This window comes from Balaenoptera physalus, assembly GCF_965194825.1.
Source record: "Balaenoptera physalus genome assembly, chromosome: X".
Lineage (NCBI taxonomy): Eukaryota > Metazoa > Chordata > Mammalia > Artiodactyla > Balaenopteridae > Balaenoptera > Balaenoptera physalus.
In genome coordinates this window covers 8,437,138-8,455,045 of record NC_138903.1, presented here as the reverse complement: position 1 = coordinate 8,455,045, position 17,908 = coordinate 8,437,138, and the positions used below count along the sequence as shown (strand labels likewise).

At 51.7% G+C, this 17,908-nt stretch overlaps 1 protein-coding gene across 4 annotated transcripts in view; it reads right to left on the bottom strand.

The window, feature by feature from the left end:
* The window catches only part of LOC309652881 (H(+)/Cl(-) exchange transporter 4), an 81,616-nt gene extending 64,316 nt beyond the window's left edge, over positions 1-17,300 (bottom strand). The window contains exon 1 of one of the 4 annotated variants that reach the window (XM_082447071.1): positions 17,150-17,300. The gene's annotated coding sequence lies outside the window, so the exon portion shown is untranslated. Of the gene's footprint in view, positions 1-5,933; positions 6,139-15,724; positions 15,957-17,149 lie in introns of those variants that run through there. The other 3 variants (XM_082447073.1, XM_082447070.1, XM_082447072.1) reach the window with 3 other exon arrangements.
* Between the last annotated feature and the right edge of the window lie 608 nt (positions 17,301-17,908).

The window sequence follows — 17,908 nt, the reverse complement described above, 5'->3', positions numbered from 1 at the left end:
AGGGGACACAGGTTCGAGCCCTGCTCCTGGAAGATCCCACATGCCGCAGAGCAACTAAGCCCGTGTGCCACAACCACTCGGCCTGCGCTCTGGAGCCCACGAGCCACAGCTACTGAGCCTGCGTGCCACAACTACTGAAGCCCGCGCACCTAGAGCCTGTGCTCTGCAACAAGAGAAGCCACCGCAGTGAGAAGCCCACGCACCGCAACAAAGAGTAGCCCCCACTCGCCGCAACTAGAGAAAACGCACGCAGCAGCAAAGACCCAACACAGCCAAATTAATTAATTAAAATTTTTAAAAAAGAAGCTGTGGTCAGAGGCAGGCAGGAGGGCAGGTGACTTGAGGGCTGAGAAAGGAGAGTTTTGAGGAGGCGCGGTGAGCAGGTCCCAGGCCAGTCCCAGCCCTGGCTGCACAGCCCAATCACCTGGGGCCTTTCACAAAGGCCCCCAACCCCAGGTCCAGCCCGGAGTAGTTAAATCCGGGTCTGGGGGCCCAGGCATCAGCACTTCTAAAGCTCCCCAGGTGCTTTCAAAGTGCAGCCTCTCAGGTGAGACCCTGAATCAGGCTGGGATGAGCCCATGAATCCCCTGGGGTCTTATTAAAATGCAGATTGTGATCCTGGAGGGGGGGTGGTGGGGAAGAGGGCAGTCTTGGAGCTCCTGCCTTTGAAGAGTGTCACACCTCAACTCGAGGGCGGGCTGCATTACCACAATCATCGTCATGACCGTGTGAGCCAGTGTAAACCCTTTCCCCCCAGCCCCTCCTCCTAGGGCGGCCAGGCCAGCTCCCCATCCACTCAGTTCTCTGACGGGGGAGGAAATCAGGAGCTTAAAATGAACGAGGGGACGCCGGCCTGCCTTTATTCATGCCCTGGATCTCTGTGCACACACCACCATGACACGCTTCAAAAATGCAATCCAATACAAATCCACAGCTAGCTTCAAATTACACAACAGACATGGGTCTCCCAATGTGCTCGTGTGGATAAAGAGAAAACATTTTTTTTGCCATGCATGTTTGAGGCTATAGCAAACATTTGTTAAACATACCAGTATCTTCTGCCTCCACAATGCTCGTTCACACACTCACACTCACACACACACACACACTAAGGGACTTATGGGACTCCATCAAGTGAACAAATATATGCATATAAATATACTCTTCTTCAGAAGAAGAGAAAGAAACAGGCAGACACAGGGAGGAGGTGCCCATCCACGGCTCTCCCGGTGCCTCCTACCCGGCATCCCTGACACACCCCAAGGAAGTTAGAGGGAAGCCTTGACCTTGGTCTTTTCACCCACAGTTGTAATACTGCCGCATGACTACATGCATGTGAACTGCCCTGGACACATGGCTCTGTCGTCCCCACCCAATTTCTAGAATAACTATTGTACCTGATGCTCCCAGTGCCCCACCCATATCCCTCAAAACCTTCCAGTGAGCTCCAGCTGATTCCCAACTGTATCTCTGCGCCTGAGGTCACTGCCCCAGGCCCCGTGGAAGGTGGCTCTGCTGGTGTGGCACACCTGAAGAGCATTATTGGGAGCAGGTATTAACCGATGACCCTCAGGAACTGGTGCATAAACACTCCCACTCCCTCGCCCCCTGAACGGGATCATTTCAAGGCCTGTGTTTCGTACCTGTGCAGAAAAGACTTAGCACTGCAGGCCAGAGACTGCTCTCTTCAGAAAGGCCTGCTGGCAAGGCTGGCCCTCGGCTGGCACCTGGGAACTTGGATTCCAGGAGGGTTGACACCATCCCCAGCACTGATAAGAATGGCTCGTGGTACCTAAACTGGTTGTCCAAGTACTGTGACTCATGCCGAACCTCTGCTCTCCTTCCGGGAGTCTGGAATTTTGATACGAGCTGGACAGAGTGCCTACAGGACCAGCCCGCAGTAGAAATCTGGGCACTGAGACCAACAAGCTTCCTGGGTAGAGAGCGCGTCCCCCGTGCTGCCTCAGCTCACTGTGGGCAAAGTGAAGCACATCCTGTGGGACTCCACGGGAAGAGGACTCTGGGAGCCGGAGCCTGGTTTCCTCCAGACCTTTGCCCCGTCGCCTTTTCCCTTTGCTGATTTTGCTTTCTAGCCTTCCATTATAGGAGGTCACAGCAGTGAAGACAACTATACACTGGGTCCCCTAAGTCCTCCTAGTGAACCCACAGGTGACTCGGGGAGCTCGTGACACAGCAAGCGTCATTTTCTAGAGTTTCCAAAGCATGGAGTTAAGCTCCGGCTGCCCACAGGGTGAGCTGCATTAACAGCCCAGGCTCTAACGGGTGCCTTCTTCTCCCGGTCGCCCCTCCCAGCGTCCCTGCAGCACCCAAGAAACGCCCTGCACCAGAATCCTCGTCTCAGGGTCCGCTTCTCAGAGAACCCAAATGAAGGCGGCATCGCGGGCCACTTTCTCTTTCTTCAGCCAGGGATGCCTTTGCCTGCATAAATCCCTGAGTGATGTTTATGGCCCTGTACAAATGGGCAAAATCGTCATGACCTAGGGCTAGGCAGAGATTTTAGGGATGACACCAAAGCACGACCCTTACAAGAAACTGTACTAATGGGCAAAGTGAAACCTGCCATCCGTGTAAGAACGCAGGAAAACTCCCTGACACACTTTATTGAATGCAACAGGTGACCTGGCAAATCGGGAGGGCTGGGTCCCGGTCCTGGTGGCGGCCCCAGACACTGAGCTTCAGCAGCTCTGGGGCAAGGCCCAAGAATGTGCATTTCTCACAAGCTTCCAGGAAGGTTGATGTTGTTGGCCCACAGACCGGGCTTTAACAACCAGGGGCCCTTGTAAACCCTTCATTCCCCTCCTATTCCCCACTCCATTTCCTTCCCTGCATCCTTCCCGTTGTGTTTTAATTACTACTGTTTTGAATATCAATCTTACTTATAAACTGGAATCACTGTTTCAAAGCTTGCTGCCTCTGAGCTCCTCAGGGCAGAGGCCTGCGTTACTCACCCCCATCTACCGTCTGCACCTTTGAGGCAGTGTTTGCTGAGCCTGCTGTACAGTTACAACATCCGTTAACCCTAAAAAGCTTCACCCACCGCATACACGATCTCTCCTCTACAAGGAGCGTTACTAAAACTACATCCATCTAGACCTAGAGATGATCACACTCAGTGAAGTAAGTCAGACAGACAAACACCATATGATATCACCTGTATGTGGAATCTTAAAAAATGATACACGCAAACTTACTTACAAAACAGAAATAGACCCACAGACACAGCACACAAACTTACAGTTACCAAAGGGGAAAGGGGGAGGGAGGGATAAATTAAGAGTTTGGGATTAAAATATGAAGTAGATAACCCACGAGAACCTACTGTATAGCACAGGGGACGCTACTCAATATCTTGTAATAACCTGTAATGGAAGAGAATGCAAAAAAAAGAATACATATATTTACGTATATACGTATAACTGAATCACTTTGCTGTACGCCTGAAACTAACACAACGTTGTAAATCAACTACATTTAAATAAACATTTTTTTAAAAAACAAACAAAATTACATCCATCTAGAGATAGAAAACTCTATGAAGCAGTCAGCTTAACGCTTGGGACATCACTGCACAGGCACGCTCAAAAATACATATAAGAGGGCCTCCCTGGTGGCGCAGTGGTTGAGAATCTGCCTGCCAATGCAGGGGACACGGGTTCGAGCCCTGGTCTGGGAAGATCCCACATGCCGCGGAGCAACTGGGCCCGTGAGCCACAGCTACTGAGCCTGCGCATCTGGAGCCTGTGCTCCGCAACAAGAGAGGCCGCGATAGTGAGAGGCCCGCGCACCGCGATGAAGAGTGGCCCCCGCTTGCCACGACTAGAGAAAGCCCTCGCACAGAAACGAAGACCCAACACAGCCAAAAATAAATAAATAAATAAATTTTTAAAAAAAAAATACGTACAAGAAAGATAGCTTACCTGTGAGTATACACAGGACAAAAAGAATACAAAAACCATACTCAAGTCACTAGACGTGAAAATGAGAGGTTGGGACACGTCTCTTTGACTGCATCGCCTTTCACATGCACCATGGTCCGCAGTTTTATCCTCTGTAGCAACGCAAGTCTCAAGGGCATGCCTTGCTTTCCCCTCCTAGGTGCAGGGGGTTTCTTTAACTGCTCGATTCATCCTGATTCTTCCCTTATTACTTTTCACCCAGGAAAAAAGCTGGGCTGACAAATATAGACAGATCTCTTCCTCGGTGCAGCCGGCCAACATCCTGGCTGACGCCCAACCACAGGCATCTGACCCAGAATCTTGGGAGCCCAAAGAAGTGGACTTTGGACCCATCACAGCGGGAAGGGGGGGAGCACCAAGACTTGGCAGTCCCTTTAGCAGCCGGATGAGCCAAACCCTACTTCACATTTCTTACCCAAGTGCAGGAGGTGAGAGGGAAATTGGTTTAAAACTCCCTTTAAGTTCTCTCAAGAAATTTCTCTGAAATACGTTTTCATTTGTGGCCCAGAACTTTTGCTCTAGGAAATCCCGTTCTACAGGATTTAAACTACGAGACTACAAGCCCACAGATACAAGAAGCTCAGCGAATCAATACACCCCAAGCACCCAAATAAATAACAGAATAAAACCACACTGAGTGGCATAATCAAATTGCTAAACCCAGTGAAAAGGAGGATATCTTAAAAGCAGCAAGAGAAAAAAAGATACCTATATACAGAGAAAACAATGCGATTAGACACAACCACAAGGATGAACAACCTACCACTACGTACACTGACAAGGATGAAATTCGCAAACCCAATGTCAAGGGAAGGCCAGACACAGGAACACACGAGTCCATTAAAACAAAGCTCCAAACACGCAAACCGAATGTGTGGAGTTAATCAGGACAGCAGTTACCCTTGGGCTGAGGAGTGACCAGAAGGGACATGGGGGTGGCTTCTGGTGGCTGGTCACGTTTTATCTTTTTTTTTTTTTTTAATATTTATTTATTTAGTTAGTTAGTTAGTTAGTTAGTTGTGCCGGGTCTTAGTTGCAGCTCGCCAGCTCCTTAGTTGCAGCACGTGGGCTCCTTAGTTGCAGCGTGTGAACTCTTAGTTGCAGCAGGTATGTGGGATCTAGTTCCCTGACCAGGGATCGAACCCGGGCCCCCTGCATTGGGAGCACTGAGTCTTAACCACCGTGCCACCAGGGAAGTCCCACTTCCTGTTTCTTGATCTGGGCACTGGTTACCCAGGTGTGATCACTTTGTGAAAATTCATCAAGCTGTACACTTACACTTTACACACTTTTCTGCACATATATTTCAATAAAAGATTTATTACTCAAGGCACCCCAAAAGACCCATCAACTAGAATTAAATCTCTCCGCCTCACTGTACAAAAGTTAGATTTTTTAGTTGGCATGCTGCAACACTTCTCTCAAGCGCCTGTGAACTACTTTCTTTCTCTTTTAAAATACCTACCTAGAAAAACTGATCTCCCACTGAAATAATTCAGGTCCAAAGTCTGAACCCTCTGACCGAGCAAAGGCACTGGGGTTGGCAAACCCACCATGACATGGGCTCCAAGCTGCATTACAGGCCGGAGCACGTTTCACTGGTGCAGGGAGAAAAGGGGAGATGCTCCCAAAGAAAGTGACATCCCAGACTGGCAATGCTGGGTGCCTGAAGTGACAGCAGACATCCAAACCCCACTGGCGTTTGGGGGCTAGTGGAGACTGAAGTCTCCAGGCTATGAAGATCAACAGGGAAGTAGACATTTTCCTGAAATATACGCAGCTGTCCATTTACTTAAAATCAATACACTGAAGCTCATCATCAATATGCCCTAACTTACAATCAATAACCTAAACCGTGCATGGAGCTCCTCTCCTCCCCACGTGTATTATCTAGAATGCTACATAACAAACTAGCTCAGAACTCAGCAGCTTAAAATAATAAACATATAATCTTACACAGTATCTATGGGTTGGGGATTCAGGAGCAGCTTGGCTGGGTCTTTCTGACTCGAGGTCTCTCAGGAGGTTGTCGCCCAGGGCCGCAGGCATCTGAAGGCAAGTCAGTGCTGGCTGTTGGCGCGAGGGCTCGGTTCCACTGCACCCTGCGCCTCCACGGGACTGCTTGAGCGTCCTCGGGACACGGCAGTCAGCTTCCTCTAGAACAAGTGCTCCACAGGAGCGAGGTGGAAGCAGCAGTCTCTATGACCTAGCCTTGCGAGTCACACGCCGCCCCTTCCAGCGTGCCCCGCCGGGGGCACAGTCAGCCCTGAGGGACTCAGTGTGGGAGAGGCTGCACTTGGCCATGAACACAGGAGGCAGTCATCGGGCCCGTCCTGGAGGCCGGTTCCCCCACTAGTCAAAGCTTCTCCCCTCCCCTCTCCATCTCACCTGAAACCCCACCAACTTCAAATTCACTTGAGATGATGGAGTCTCTCTTTCAAGATGCAGACACCTTTAGGCGGGTGACGGGCCACGCTTCATCCACCCCCTCTAGCCAACCCTCCAGCCACCGCACGGCGCTCCCCGGGGGGGTTAGACCCAGCGGCGCCGACACTGAGAGGAGCCCCCTGGTGGCCACGTGGCGAGAGGCCGAGGGCCACGGCACCCTCCGGCGTCCCCAAGACAAGAAAGCTCAAGCCGCAGGATGCACAGAAAGAGACGTGAGAATTAAAGTTTGTCAGCTTCAAAATGTTGCCTGGAGCGGGCACAGAGCGGGAGGGTCACTTCTACCTCCCCCTCCTGCTTCCCCCTTGGCCCCTGCCCAGCACCCAGCCCTCCCCGCACCCCTTCTGCCCCCCAAGGCTGGCGAGCTGGGGCAGGGCGCGGCCGCCCTCCGTGGCACGGTTCCTGTGGCCCCAGGGCTGCGCGGCTATTTGTCCCCTTTCGGAACACAGCCTGCGTGTTGGGAAGGGGCTGAGGCCAACTGCACATGACCTCCGGTGACACAATGGACTCAGTGTTCTCACATCCCGCCCCCCTCCCCAGAGGGCAGGGAGACGGCCATGAGGTCTCCGCGTTCCCGGCACCCGGGGCCAAGGATGGAGAACTTCCGCACAGTAATAATAACAACAACGACTCTGGATAGGGCTCCCGTCCTAAGCGCGTCACACGTATCAGTCACCAGGGCTCCTGACACTCTGTGAAGTAAATGCCGTCACCCTCAGGCCCACGTTACAGATCAGTAAGCTGAGGTAGAGGCGAGGTTAGGTCTCAAGCCCAAGTCCCACAGACAGTGAGCGGGGAGCCAGATTCCCACCGGGGCCCGAGGACCCTTCCTCTTGGGTCGTGAGAGGACTGAACAGGCCTCGTTCCTCTCGGGACCCAAGAGCTACCTGCTTCCACCGAGAGGGCACTGCTCGCCAAGCTTCTCCTAAACTGCGCGGAAAGCGCTCAAGTAAAGGCTGCTGGGTTACTGTCCAACCTCCCGGGTGGGCGATGGCTCGTGTGCCCCGGCAAACACCGCTGGATTCGTTCACCAGCGTTGCCCTGGCAAGCCCCACAGGCCGGGTGGCTCCAACGGCAGAAACTTCTTGTCTCCCAATGCCGGAGGCCAGAAGCCTGAGATCCAGGTGACAGCGGGGTTGGTTCCTTGGGGGCTGTGAGGGCAGCATCCGTCCCAGGCCTCTCTCCCTGGCTGGCGGACGGCCGTCTTCTCCCCACGCCCCTTCACACCCTCTTCGCCCTGCATCTGTCTGTGCAGACAACCCCTCTTCTTATAAAGGCCCCAGTCACACTGGAACACGGCCACCCTCAGGACCTCGTTCTAAGTGGATTACCTCTACAAAGCTCTCATCTCCCAGTAAGGTCGCATCCTGAGGCACTACGGGTTAGGACTTCACCACGTGCGCTCTGACAGACACAATATCAGCCCATGACAGCGGCTGAAGGCGATGCTGGTGAGAAACGCCGCCGTGTCCCTCCCTCTCCTGGGACCTCTGCAGACCACCTTCCTCGGCAACCAGCTACTTCCTGCTCATGTGGGCTACTCCCCCTCGGGGATGGAAACAACGTCACAGACGCTCGCAAGCAGCATGTCCGTGAAGGTTAAATGCACCGAGTCCTCCAAGGCAGCCTCGAGGTGTCCTTCGCAGTGTCCTCCGAGCAAGGCCACAGCGGGAACACGGCCACGGGGTGGCTTAACCGTATTCCAGCGCCGTTACCAAGGTGAGGGCTGAAATGTCAGTCGACGCCTATGTTTTGGGCAAAAGGGGGGCTGGTGGGAGGCCTGACGGAGCTAAGAGGAAAATAATGTGTCTGGGACCGTTGCGGTGGCCCCTCTCGTCCGAACCCAACCAGCACCTCCAAGGGCTCCGGTGGATGGAAACAATAAATTTTACACTGACCATCGCAACCCAGAAGGGAGGCTAAGATCCCGGCAGGAGGTAAGCTCCGGCCACCCCCAGAGGCGCGGTAAAAAGTGCGGGGCGAGCCCAGGGGCAGCAACAGCAGCCACGAGAAATGAGTCAGCAGGTCCCCGGGCACCAGGGCAAGGACCAGACCTCCCGAGGGGATTAACAGAACTCGGCGTGTCTGTGTCACGCTCCCTCCGGCCAAACCCCACCCCCACCCCCGGGTCAGCGCTGCCGCTGGTGGGAGCAGGCCCGGCAGCGTCCTCGGGGGGTCGAGGGCCCGGCCTAGCCCGCAGGGCTCTCCCCGCACGGGACCCCAGGAGGGGGACAGTCACCTCCAACGGGGAAGGCTCTGGTCTCAAACCTCCATCAGTCCAACCGACGGCCAGCTGCCTGCTCTCAGGACCGGCACAAGGACCTGCACGGGAGGACTCGGCGACAGTGGACCGTGGGCGACCCAGGCTGGCCAGCACGGGGGTGGCGTAGCCCTCCAGGCAGAGAACAGCCCGTCCACAGGGAAAGAGGCAGGCGGCGGGCTCGAGGGCCCGCGAGAAAGCTCGAGCGACTTCATCCACACCAGGAGGCCGGAAGGGGAGCCTTTCCAGTGTCATCTGTGGAATGCAAGAGCTGTCGCCTGTGCTGTCCCTGCGAACCGCCGCCCGTCACTGGTGACACTGTCCTGAGAGGCGCTGCAGGCGGCCTCCACCTCGCGGCGCTGTCGCCACACACTCACAGTGCCACCTGACCGCACGCGCTCCTCTGACGACCAAGGCCCGCCTGGCTCCAAGCACGACACGGCTGCTAAACTGGTTAAGGGCACGGTCCTCTAAGCTGCAGCTCACCTGGCCACCCAGGTCACCGCTCACGTGGCCACCGTCCCGACCTCCTCGCCGGCCACCCTGCTTTCTCTCTCACCCACCTCTGACTTTTCTCCTTACCGCAGCCAGAGCCATCCGTTCGAACACAAGTCCCGAAGTGTCACTCTCCCACCCAAGAGCACCCAGTGGCTTGCCATCACACCTACAGTCACCAGGGTTGGTGCCACTCCTGCCGAGTCCCCACAGGGTCCGCCCAGCCACCCTTCCAAGCACCTCTCCCACCACGCTTCTCTGGGTGGTTCTTCTCTGGACACGCCCACCTCCTTGCTGCCTCGCCTCAGGGCCTTTGCACTGGCTGTTCCCTCAGCCAGAGCTCTCTGCCCCCTCGATGTTCACGTGGCTCCCCCTCAGTCCCTGGTCACGTGTGGGCCCCCAGAGGGGCCTCCGTGACCGCCCTAACCAGGGTTCTGAATCCACCACTGCCCACTCTCCGCCTCCCGCTATATTTCATGCGACAACACAACCTATCAAATACAGTTATCTTCTCTTTCCTCGACTTCAATGTCACTTCCACCGAGGCACGAACCTTGGCCATTTGGTTCCACGGTAAACCCCAGTGCCTAGATGGGTAGGTCTCAAGCGGGGGTAATTTTGCCCACCAGGGAACACTTGTCAATGTCTGGAGTTCAGCCGTCACAAGTGGGGGACGGGGCAGTGGGTGCAACCCACATCGAGCGGGTGGAGGCCGGGGACGCCGCTGAACATCCTACCGTGCACAGCACAGCCCCCCACAGAGAATCATCCAGCCCGAGAGCCCACAGTGCCCAGGGCGAGAAACCCTGGCCTAGACACACGGCAGGGACCCAACAGATACTGGCTGAACAAAGAAGTAAATGAGGGAGTGAATGAATGAATGAATATCGAGGCTCACGTCTCATGGAAACGCCTTTGCAGTTCTCAGGACATCGGTGGTCTTTTCTCAGGGTACTAACATTTCACTTAATTTTTCATCCAACGAATATTTAATGAGCACTTACTCTGCCACGTACTATGTGCTGGGTTGACAGTGGTGAACAAAGCACACACAGTTCCTTCCCTCACACAGCCTATAGTGCAAAAAAGAACATTCTGTACAAGGCGTCTGGGGACCTGGGTGGTTCCCCAACTCTGTCGCTACTGGTCACGTGACCTTGGGCAAGTCACCTGACTTCTCAGGGCCTCTCTTGGTCATATGTAAAATATAAGGGTCGCTTTGATTTTTGAAGCTAGCTAGCTTCCAACATCTAAATTCTATGCATTTAAATAATCCCAGAGGTCTTCTCCTGTTTGGCATTTTTACATTGGCGTAATACCATAAGCATTGGTTACAAAAGCTTGAGGAATCCACACACCCATCAAGAGGGGACTGGTTAAGTAAACTTCCACACCGTCCACACTCTGGAACATGCTGTGAGCAAGCTGATGTATGTACAACAGCTTCCAAACAGCAGGAGTCTATCAAGTATATTACTCTCCCAAGTACTTTCACAAGAAAATGGAATGAATGAATGAATCAGTGCTACATGACACAACACGGATGAATCTCACAATCATGCCCAGTGCAGAAGCCAGACATAAGAGTGTACAGATCATAGGACTCCAGGTATATGAAGTTCAAGAACAGGCGAAAGTAAACTGTGCTGACAGAAATCAGCATGGTGGTACCCTCCAGCCAGAGGATTTGACTAAAGGAGGGCAAGATGAGGCCCTCTGGGAGTACCAAGAATGTTCTCTTCAGTTGGTCAAAACCAACTGAATTAAGATCCACGCACTTCATTCCATGTAAATTACATCCTAGTGAAGAAAAAAGAAAAAGGAAAGTGCTATATACATTCTATAGATGGATGTATTTGCATAGACATTTTCTGAAACAGTATATAAGACAGTTATCAGTGGTTGCCTTTGGAAGTGGGATGGGGGACCGGGAATGGGAAAGAGACTTTGTTTTCTTTCCATAACCTTTATCCTGCGTGAAATCCTCCCAAAACGCATCTATTACTATTTCGATGGAAAACAAGTCATTCAAAAAATACTTATCACTCTCTAGAAAGGAAACCAGCCCTGCCCTTAGAAAGGACAACTTATCTCTGGCCAGCCCCTGACAATACAGTCAAGCAAGCGTTTGATAATAAGGCCTTTCCCGCAGCCCACACGCCAGAATTTGCAGAGGGCTCATACACCCACCCTCCTCACCACTAACTAATCCCCCTGGGTCTGGTTTGGGAGGGTGCAGGGCTGGAGGGCTGCTGGGTAAGCTGGGAACCTCCGGGCCAGCAGGTCTCCCCTGGGGCCTCAGGTTCGTGCGGTCAAGGGCACCTGGAGCTCAGGTTAAAAATGCTGCCCGTGGGCTTCACCCTCAGATCTCAATCAGAACCCCTCACATGTCCAAGAGTCTACATTTCTTTTCTACCTTCTTTCTAACTTTCTATTGTGCACATTTTCAAATACACAGCACATGATGGAGAAGAGTCCAATGAATAACACCAATCAGATTCAACCAGTGTTCCTATTTGACTGTATTTGCCTCTTCTCGCTCTCTCTCCATTCAACTGAACCATTTAAAAGTAAATTATTGTGGTTCTCAAAGTGTGGTCTGGGGACACCCTGAGGTCCCCAAGGCCCTTTAAGGGGGTCCATGCTGTCAAAAACATCCTTATGATAATTGTAAACTTTTATTTGCCTTTTTCCATTCTCATTCTCTCATGAGTGTACAGTGGAATTTTCCAGAGGCTACATGACATGTGATACTGCAACAGACTGAATGCAGAAGCAGGGTTGAGAATTCATCTGTCTTCTATTCAGCCATACATTAAAACGATCTCCAAAAATGTTAAAAAAAAAAACCCAAAAATTTTAAAAGTAACTTATTGCTCTCATGACACTTCACCCCTAACTACTTCAGCATGCATCACTGAAAAATAAGACTCCTGTACATATACACGTGTTAGTTACCTACTGCTGTGTAACAAATTACCCTGAAACATGGCAGCAGGAAACAAGCATGTCTCATCTCACTGCTTCTGTGTCAGGAATGACGAGTGGCTGAGCTGGGTGCCCACCACACCACAAGATTATGGCACCTAATCAAACTTACAATCGTTTCCTCGCATGATCGAGAAGGCAGGCACATAAAAATAACCCAGGTGTCCCCAAAGCCTATTACCGATGTTTGTTCAGGCCAGGATCCAATCAAGGGCACAAGTTACATTTGGTTATTGTCATGGACTGAATGTATCCCCCCCAGAATTCATATATTGAAATCCTAATCCCCAATGTGATGGTATTAGGAGGTGGGGCCTTTGGGAGGTGATTAAGTTATGAAGATGGAGCCCTCACCATGCGACTAGTGCCCTTATAAGAAGAGGCCAGAGAGCTAGCTTGCTCTCTTCCCACCACGTGAGGACACAAGGAGAAGGCAGTCGTTTGCAATCCAGAAGAGAGCCCTCACCAGAACCCAACCACGCCAGCACCCTGATCTCAGACTTCCAGCCTCCAGAGCTGTGAGAAATAAACGTCTCTTGTTGGTAAGCCAGCCAGCCTGCGGTGCTGTCACAGCAGCAGAGCTGCCTAGGACAGTGATCCCATCTCTGAAGTCTCATTTGATGGAGAAGCCTCCTCCATTTTCTTTTTTAACTTATTTATTTTATTTATTTATTTTTGGCTGCATTAGGTCTTCCTTGCTGCGCGGGGCCTTTCTCTAGTTGCGGCGAGCGGGGGCTACTCTTCATTGCGGTGCGCAGGCTTCTCACTGCAGTGGCTTCTCTTGTTGCAGAGCACGGGCTCTAGGCGTGCGGGCTTCAGTAGTTGTGGCATGCAGGCTCAGTAGTTGTGGCTCGTGGGCCCTAGAGCACAGGCTCAGTAGCTGTGGCGCACGGGCTTAGTGGCTCCGCGGCCTGTGGGATCTTCCCGGACCAGGGCTTGAACCCGTGTCCCCTGCATTGGCAGGCGGATTCTAAACCACTGCGCCACCAGGGAAGCCCTCCTCTTTTTTCATTTTCTTTCACATCACTGACTGGGTGCAGAGACAGCGCCCAGTGACCCACCTAGGGTGCCAAGCCATTCTGGGGACAAGCTACCTGGCTGGCTGTGGGTGCCACCTGTAAAGAAAATGGCTGGAAGTGGACAAAGGAGGCTGCCTGTGCCCTGGCCTCTGCACACTGGCTCTTTCTCACTAAAGACCAACCCTCCCCAAGGAGAGCAATTTTTATGGGGCCAGGAAGAGGCAGAGAGAACGAGCTGAGGGCAAGGGTATTGGGGGAGGGGCACACCACAGTCCCAGGCCCGTGGGGGGACAAGGATAATTTTTCTGATCATTATAAGCTCCCTCCCCCAAACCCACTACACATGGCCCACGCCTTGCAATGCCACTGCCATCACCGCTTCCTGTCTCCCGGGAGTTTCCAGCTTGCTGACCCTCTTACGTCCATCTGATCCCCCCAAAAACCAAAGAAGCAGGACCAGCAAGTACAGTAGCCCCATTTACATTTTCGGCAACGGCTCCAAGAGGTGAAGTGATGCAGCAAAGCCGCTCTCTGAAGTGTCAGAGCCAGACCTTTAGCGGCCAGTCCTGCACTGGAGCGTAAAGCGCATGACCGTGGCGGCCACAACGGGCACCAGCACCCCCGTTATCTCACTCCCTCCTTTCGACGCCTCCACACAGGTCCTTCTACTCCCACTTCTGCAGATAAGGATGGGGAGTCTGGGCTACCCCAGTTCCAAACACGCTGATCTAGTGCTTGTGTCTTTCCCTCTTTCCCTGACACTCTGGCAAGCTAGCTTCCCAGCTACGACTGGCACACAAAACAGGCCTCCCCTCTTTGACTGAAGCTACTTCTGGAACCCCAGAGCATAAAAAAGTCTTCGCATTGACAACATCAGGAAAGGGAATCGGATCTCTGACCAAGGGCTCAGCATGAAACAAATCATAGGAAAATGAATTCTAGAATACCAGAGCCAGAAGAACATTTCAAGATCATCCAAATCAGTGTTCTCAACCAGGGGCAATGGAGCGCCACGAGGGAACAAGTGGCAGGGTCTGGAGACATTTTTCATTGTCACAACTTGGGGGGAGGGGGCTACTGGCATCTAGTGGGCGGAGGTCAGGGACGCAGCTAAACAAACGTCCTCCAGAGCACAGGACGGCGCCCACAACAGATTCATCCAGCCCCAAACGTCAATAGTGCCAAGGCTGAGAAACCCTGGTATAAATTCCTTGGTGACTCTGGGGGCAAGAAAACTGAGTCCCAAAGACACAAAGTGACTTGTCCCAGGTTCCACAGTCCCAAAGCCACAAGTGGAGTCACGTCTCTACTACATCTGTCTATCATCTGCTCTGTCTGTCTAGGGGTGGGCTGGGGGAGAAGGGAAGGTAGGGACCTGAAGATCTGCACTCTAATAGCCAACCTGAACCAAATGAAGAAAACTGCAGTAAATTAATTACGGAATTACTGCAGCAACGCATCAGGGTGTCCAAACGCTGAAAGAAATGCCTTATTGAATTACCAACGAAAATAGCATTGTTTTACAGGTCCTCCCACAGTTGCTGCATGGGTCAAATGATTCATGGTGTGAGTTCCAATACAATTCAGTGATACCACGGCTTCCACAGGGGTCACGTTTTACACGAAAGAACGCCACATTCTCCTCCTAAGGTACCCACACATGTCCTGGCCTCGGGTCGTATGTGAACCAGAGAAAGGAATGTAAACACAGGCCTGAACTCTCAAAAGCGTCCATTAAAATCCCACCCCGTCCTGCTAAAATTGAAGTCAGCTGACGCCCCTCCATCTGCCACTGCGTCATCAAGCCCCTTCTTTCAGCAAGCAAATTATTTAGCAATGGAATCAAAAAGAACACTGGAAATTCATGGCTTTTGGGGTTCATTTCCAGCTCCACTCCCTTCTAAAGACCTTTTTGTTCTGAACAGATGTAGCTGCTTTGCACTCTCCTACACGCACATTGGAAGCTTTATTTTATTTTACTGGCTACTGTTATTTTTTCATCTATTTAAAACACCTGGAGAAAACAAACACATTTCTGACATACCCCTTTAAATGCTGGAACCTTGCAAAATAATGCCAAACAATTTAGACCGCACATCTAGCTCTTCAAATGCTAACCAAGAAGTTTCCATTCCATTTCAAGCAAAGCAGCAGCTTGCCTTTGAAAGAAATCAGGCTGACTACTGAGGACAAACCCCCGTAAGGAGAATCAGTCAACGCGTCATTATTTAAGAAGCACAATGACCGTCGGTAAACAGTTACCTTTGACAAGCCCCTCTCTCTCCTTACAATGCGTGTACTGTGATCATTCCTGATGTTTTTTCCCCTCCTGTGAAAGAGGCCCGGGTCTTTCAGTCTGGCCCCTGCCCACTTTCCCAGGGTGCGCCTGCCAAGACCCAAGTCACGCGTGAGCCTGCAGCAGCCGCCCTCCGCGCCCCCCTGCTGCCTGCTGCCTGCAGCAGCCGCAGCAGCCAGAAACCCCACTTTCGCTTCCTGGGGCGCCGACGGGCTGCAGGGGCGCCTGCTGAAGAGTCCCTTACCTGCAGTGCCGCATGGCGCAGGCCGGTCGCCCACCTGCACCGCATCCTAGAGCATCGTTTCTTCGGCGCAACGGCTGCGAACGCGCTGACGTCACCGGGAGGCGGGCCCACGCCGCCACGTGACGCCCTCGGGGCGAGGAGGGGAGGGGCGGGGGGGAAGACCCTGGAAGTCCCTGGAGGTGAGGAGCGAGTGCCCGGGAAGCCTCGCTCTGGCCTCCTTTCAGGGCGGTGTGTTTGGTGTGGGCGGCTGGCCTAGCCTTCCACGAACTGTGGGAAACAAACAGCACACAGAAGGGGAGACCCAAATGACTCCAGGCTCCACGCGGGTAATAGGATTTCAATAAGGGGATTAGTAATGAAAGGAAATAATTTAGCTTTTTATTTTTAAAAAGTCTTTATCAAATGCGATGGAGAACTAAATAAATAAATCTATTTTGTGCAAATCAAAATGACAGTTAAAATACAGAGTGCATATACATATTTTGCATAGAGGGTCCATGTTTCAAACCGTATATCAAATACATTAATTTGAAGCATATTCATTGTGGAATGTAATACTAATTACACTGATGAATAATGCTTTTAATTACTCTCAGTACCTGCATTCCAATATCAACGTGTTTTTGCCGAAGAAAACAACAGTGACACCACATAGTTATACTTCTTACTTGAACATTTGACTGTTTAAAGTAAAGCGCTATTGCATGAGCATGGTTGTACCTGTGTCTGTTTTCTTAAATCCTCTGGCAAAGAATTTGATCTCTCAGACATGAAAGTTAATTCGCAATAACTCATTATTATACGTTTTCTAATTTTTACCACATTCTGCGGAAGTGAGTCATCTATTACAGAAAATATGTACAATGTCAATATTTCTCATTCACAACTGAAACAGCCTTGCCTAGAGGGACTTAGAAAATTCCAACTGTGATCATTTCGTAAATTTGAAATGGCATATTTCAGGCTTAAACTGTGAAGATATCAACTTTCTTGCCAAACCACATAAACGTTTTTGAAATGTGAAAGAGCAAAAGCAGGAACTGTTTTTATTTGTATTCCAGTTTCATATAGATTAGTTTCCTTTCGTTTCAGTTTAAATTGCAATTTTAACATTCCCTTCGCTGGCGCCCCTGAAAGAGATGTGAAATGGGTTGTTTCACAAGCAGGCCAGGGTTACTTACTTGCTATTTATTCCGGAAGCTTTCATGTCCTTCTATATTTAACCCCGGGCCCTTTTACCACCATCCCCTCCTGATTAACCAAATTTCTGTTCAGAAGGTCAGCCTCTAATTTGGGGCTAAATAATGGCCCTTGTCTCGCCCAGCGATCGATTAGTTTCAACTCGATTTTAAAAATCAACAGAGTGGCCGTACGGTATTCCAGGTCCTTCCTCTTATTTATTTTTCTGAGTGATAAGCAACTTACCTTTTGCTTTCAGATTCCTGAGATATAAAATTTAAATGCTACCGAAATCCCCTGCTCCACTGGGTTGAGGGTCCGCTAGAGACAGAAACTGACAAGCTCATTTTCCTGCCAGAGGCAGAAGTCGATTTCAGCCTTCAGGCGCGGGGGGCGGGCCCACACTACCCCCCAGCCAAGAGCCAGGCTGCGAGCGTCACGTGCTGCGCCCAGCCACTCAGCCCTGCCCGGCAGGCTGGGTCACCTCGGCTCTGGAGGCCGGCCCTTCCAAGCCTCGTACAGTCGGTTCCTTTGGGTGCACAGAGAACCCAGCGTCCCCGACACGGGACGCGCTGCCCGCTGGGGTTGGGCTGCCGGGACTACGGTGGTGGGAGTTCCAAGAATCGACGGGAGCTGGGACGCGGGGCTGTCTATAAAATGCCCTCCGAGGTCCGAAGTGACTTGCTCTGTGTTCCGGCTTGGCGGAAATGACTCAAGCAGAGGCACCTTCCTCGTTGTGGGGCGATTTTTTTTTGCCAGTAGGTTAGTTTCACCTTCTCTTCTCCAGGTGATTGTTCAAGTGTGAAGAACATTACAGCAAACAGGCAATTCAGGAAAAGCCTAAAACTGGGGCGCACAGTTTTCAGCAGAATGAGATCACTTCCGACATCCTCCACCTCCACCCATGAAATTGTCCTTTTGGCAAGGACTTAAAAAAAAAAAAAAAAAAGATTACCCCCCCCCATAAGAATGTAAATTGAACAATCTTCCTGGTGGGCTGTTTAG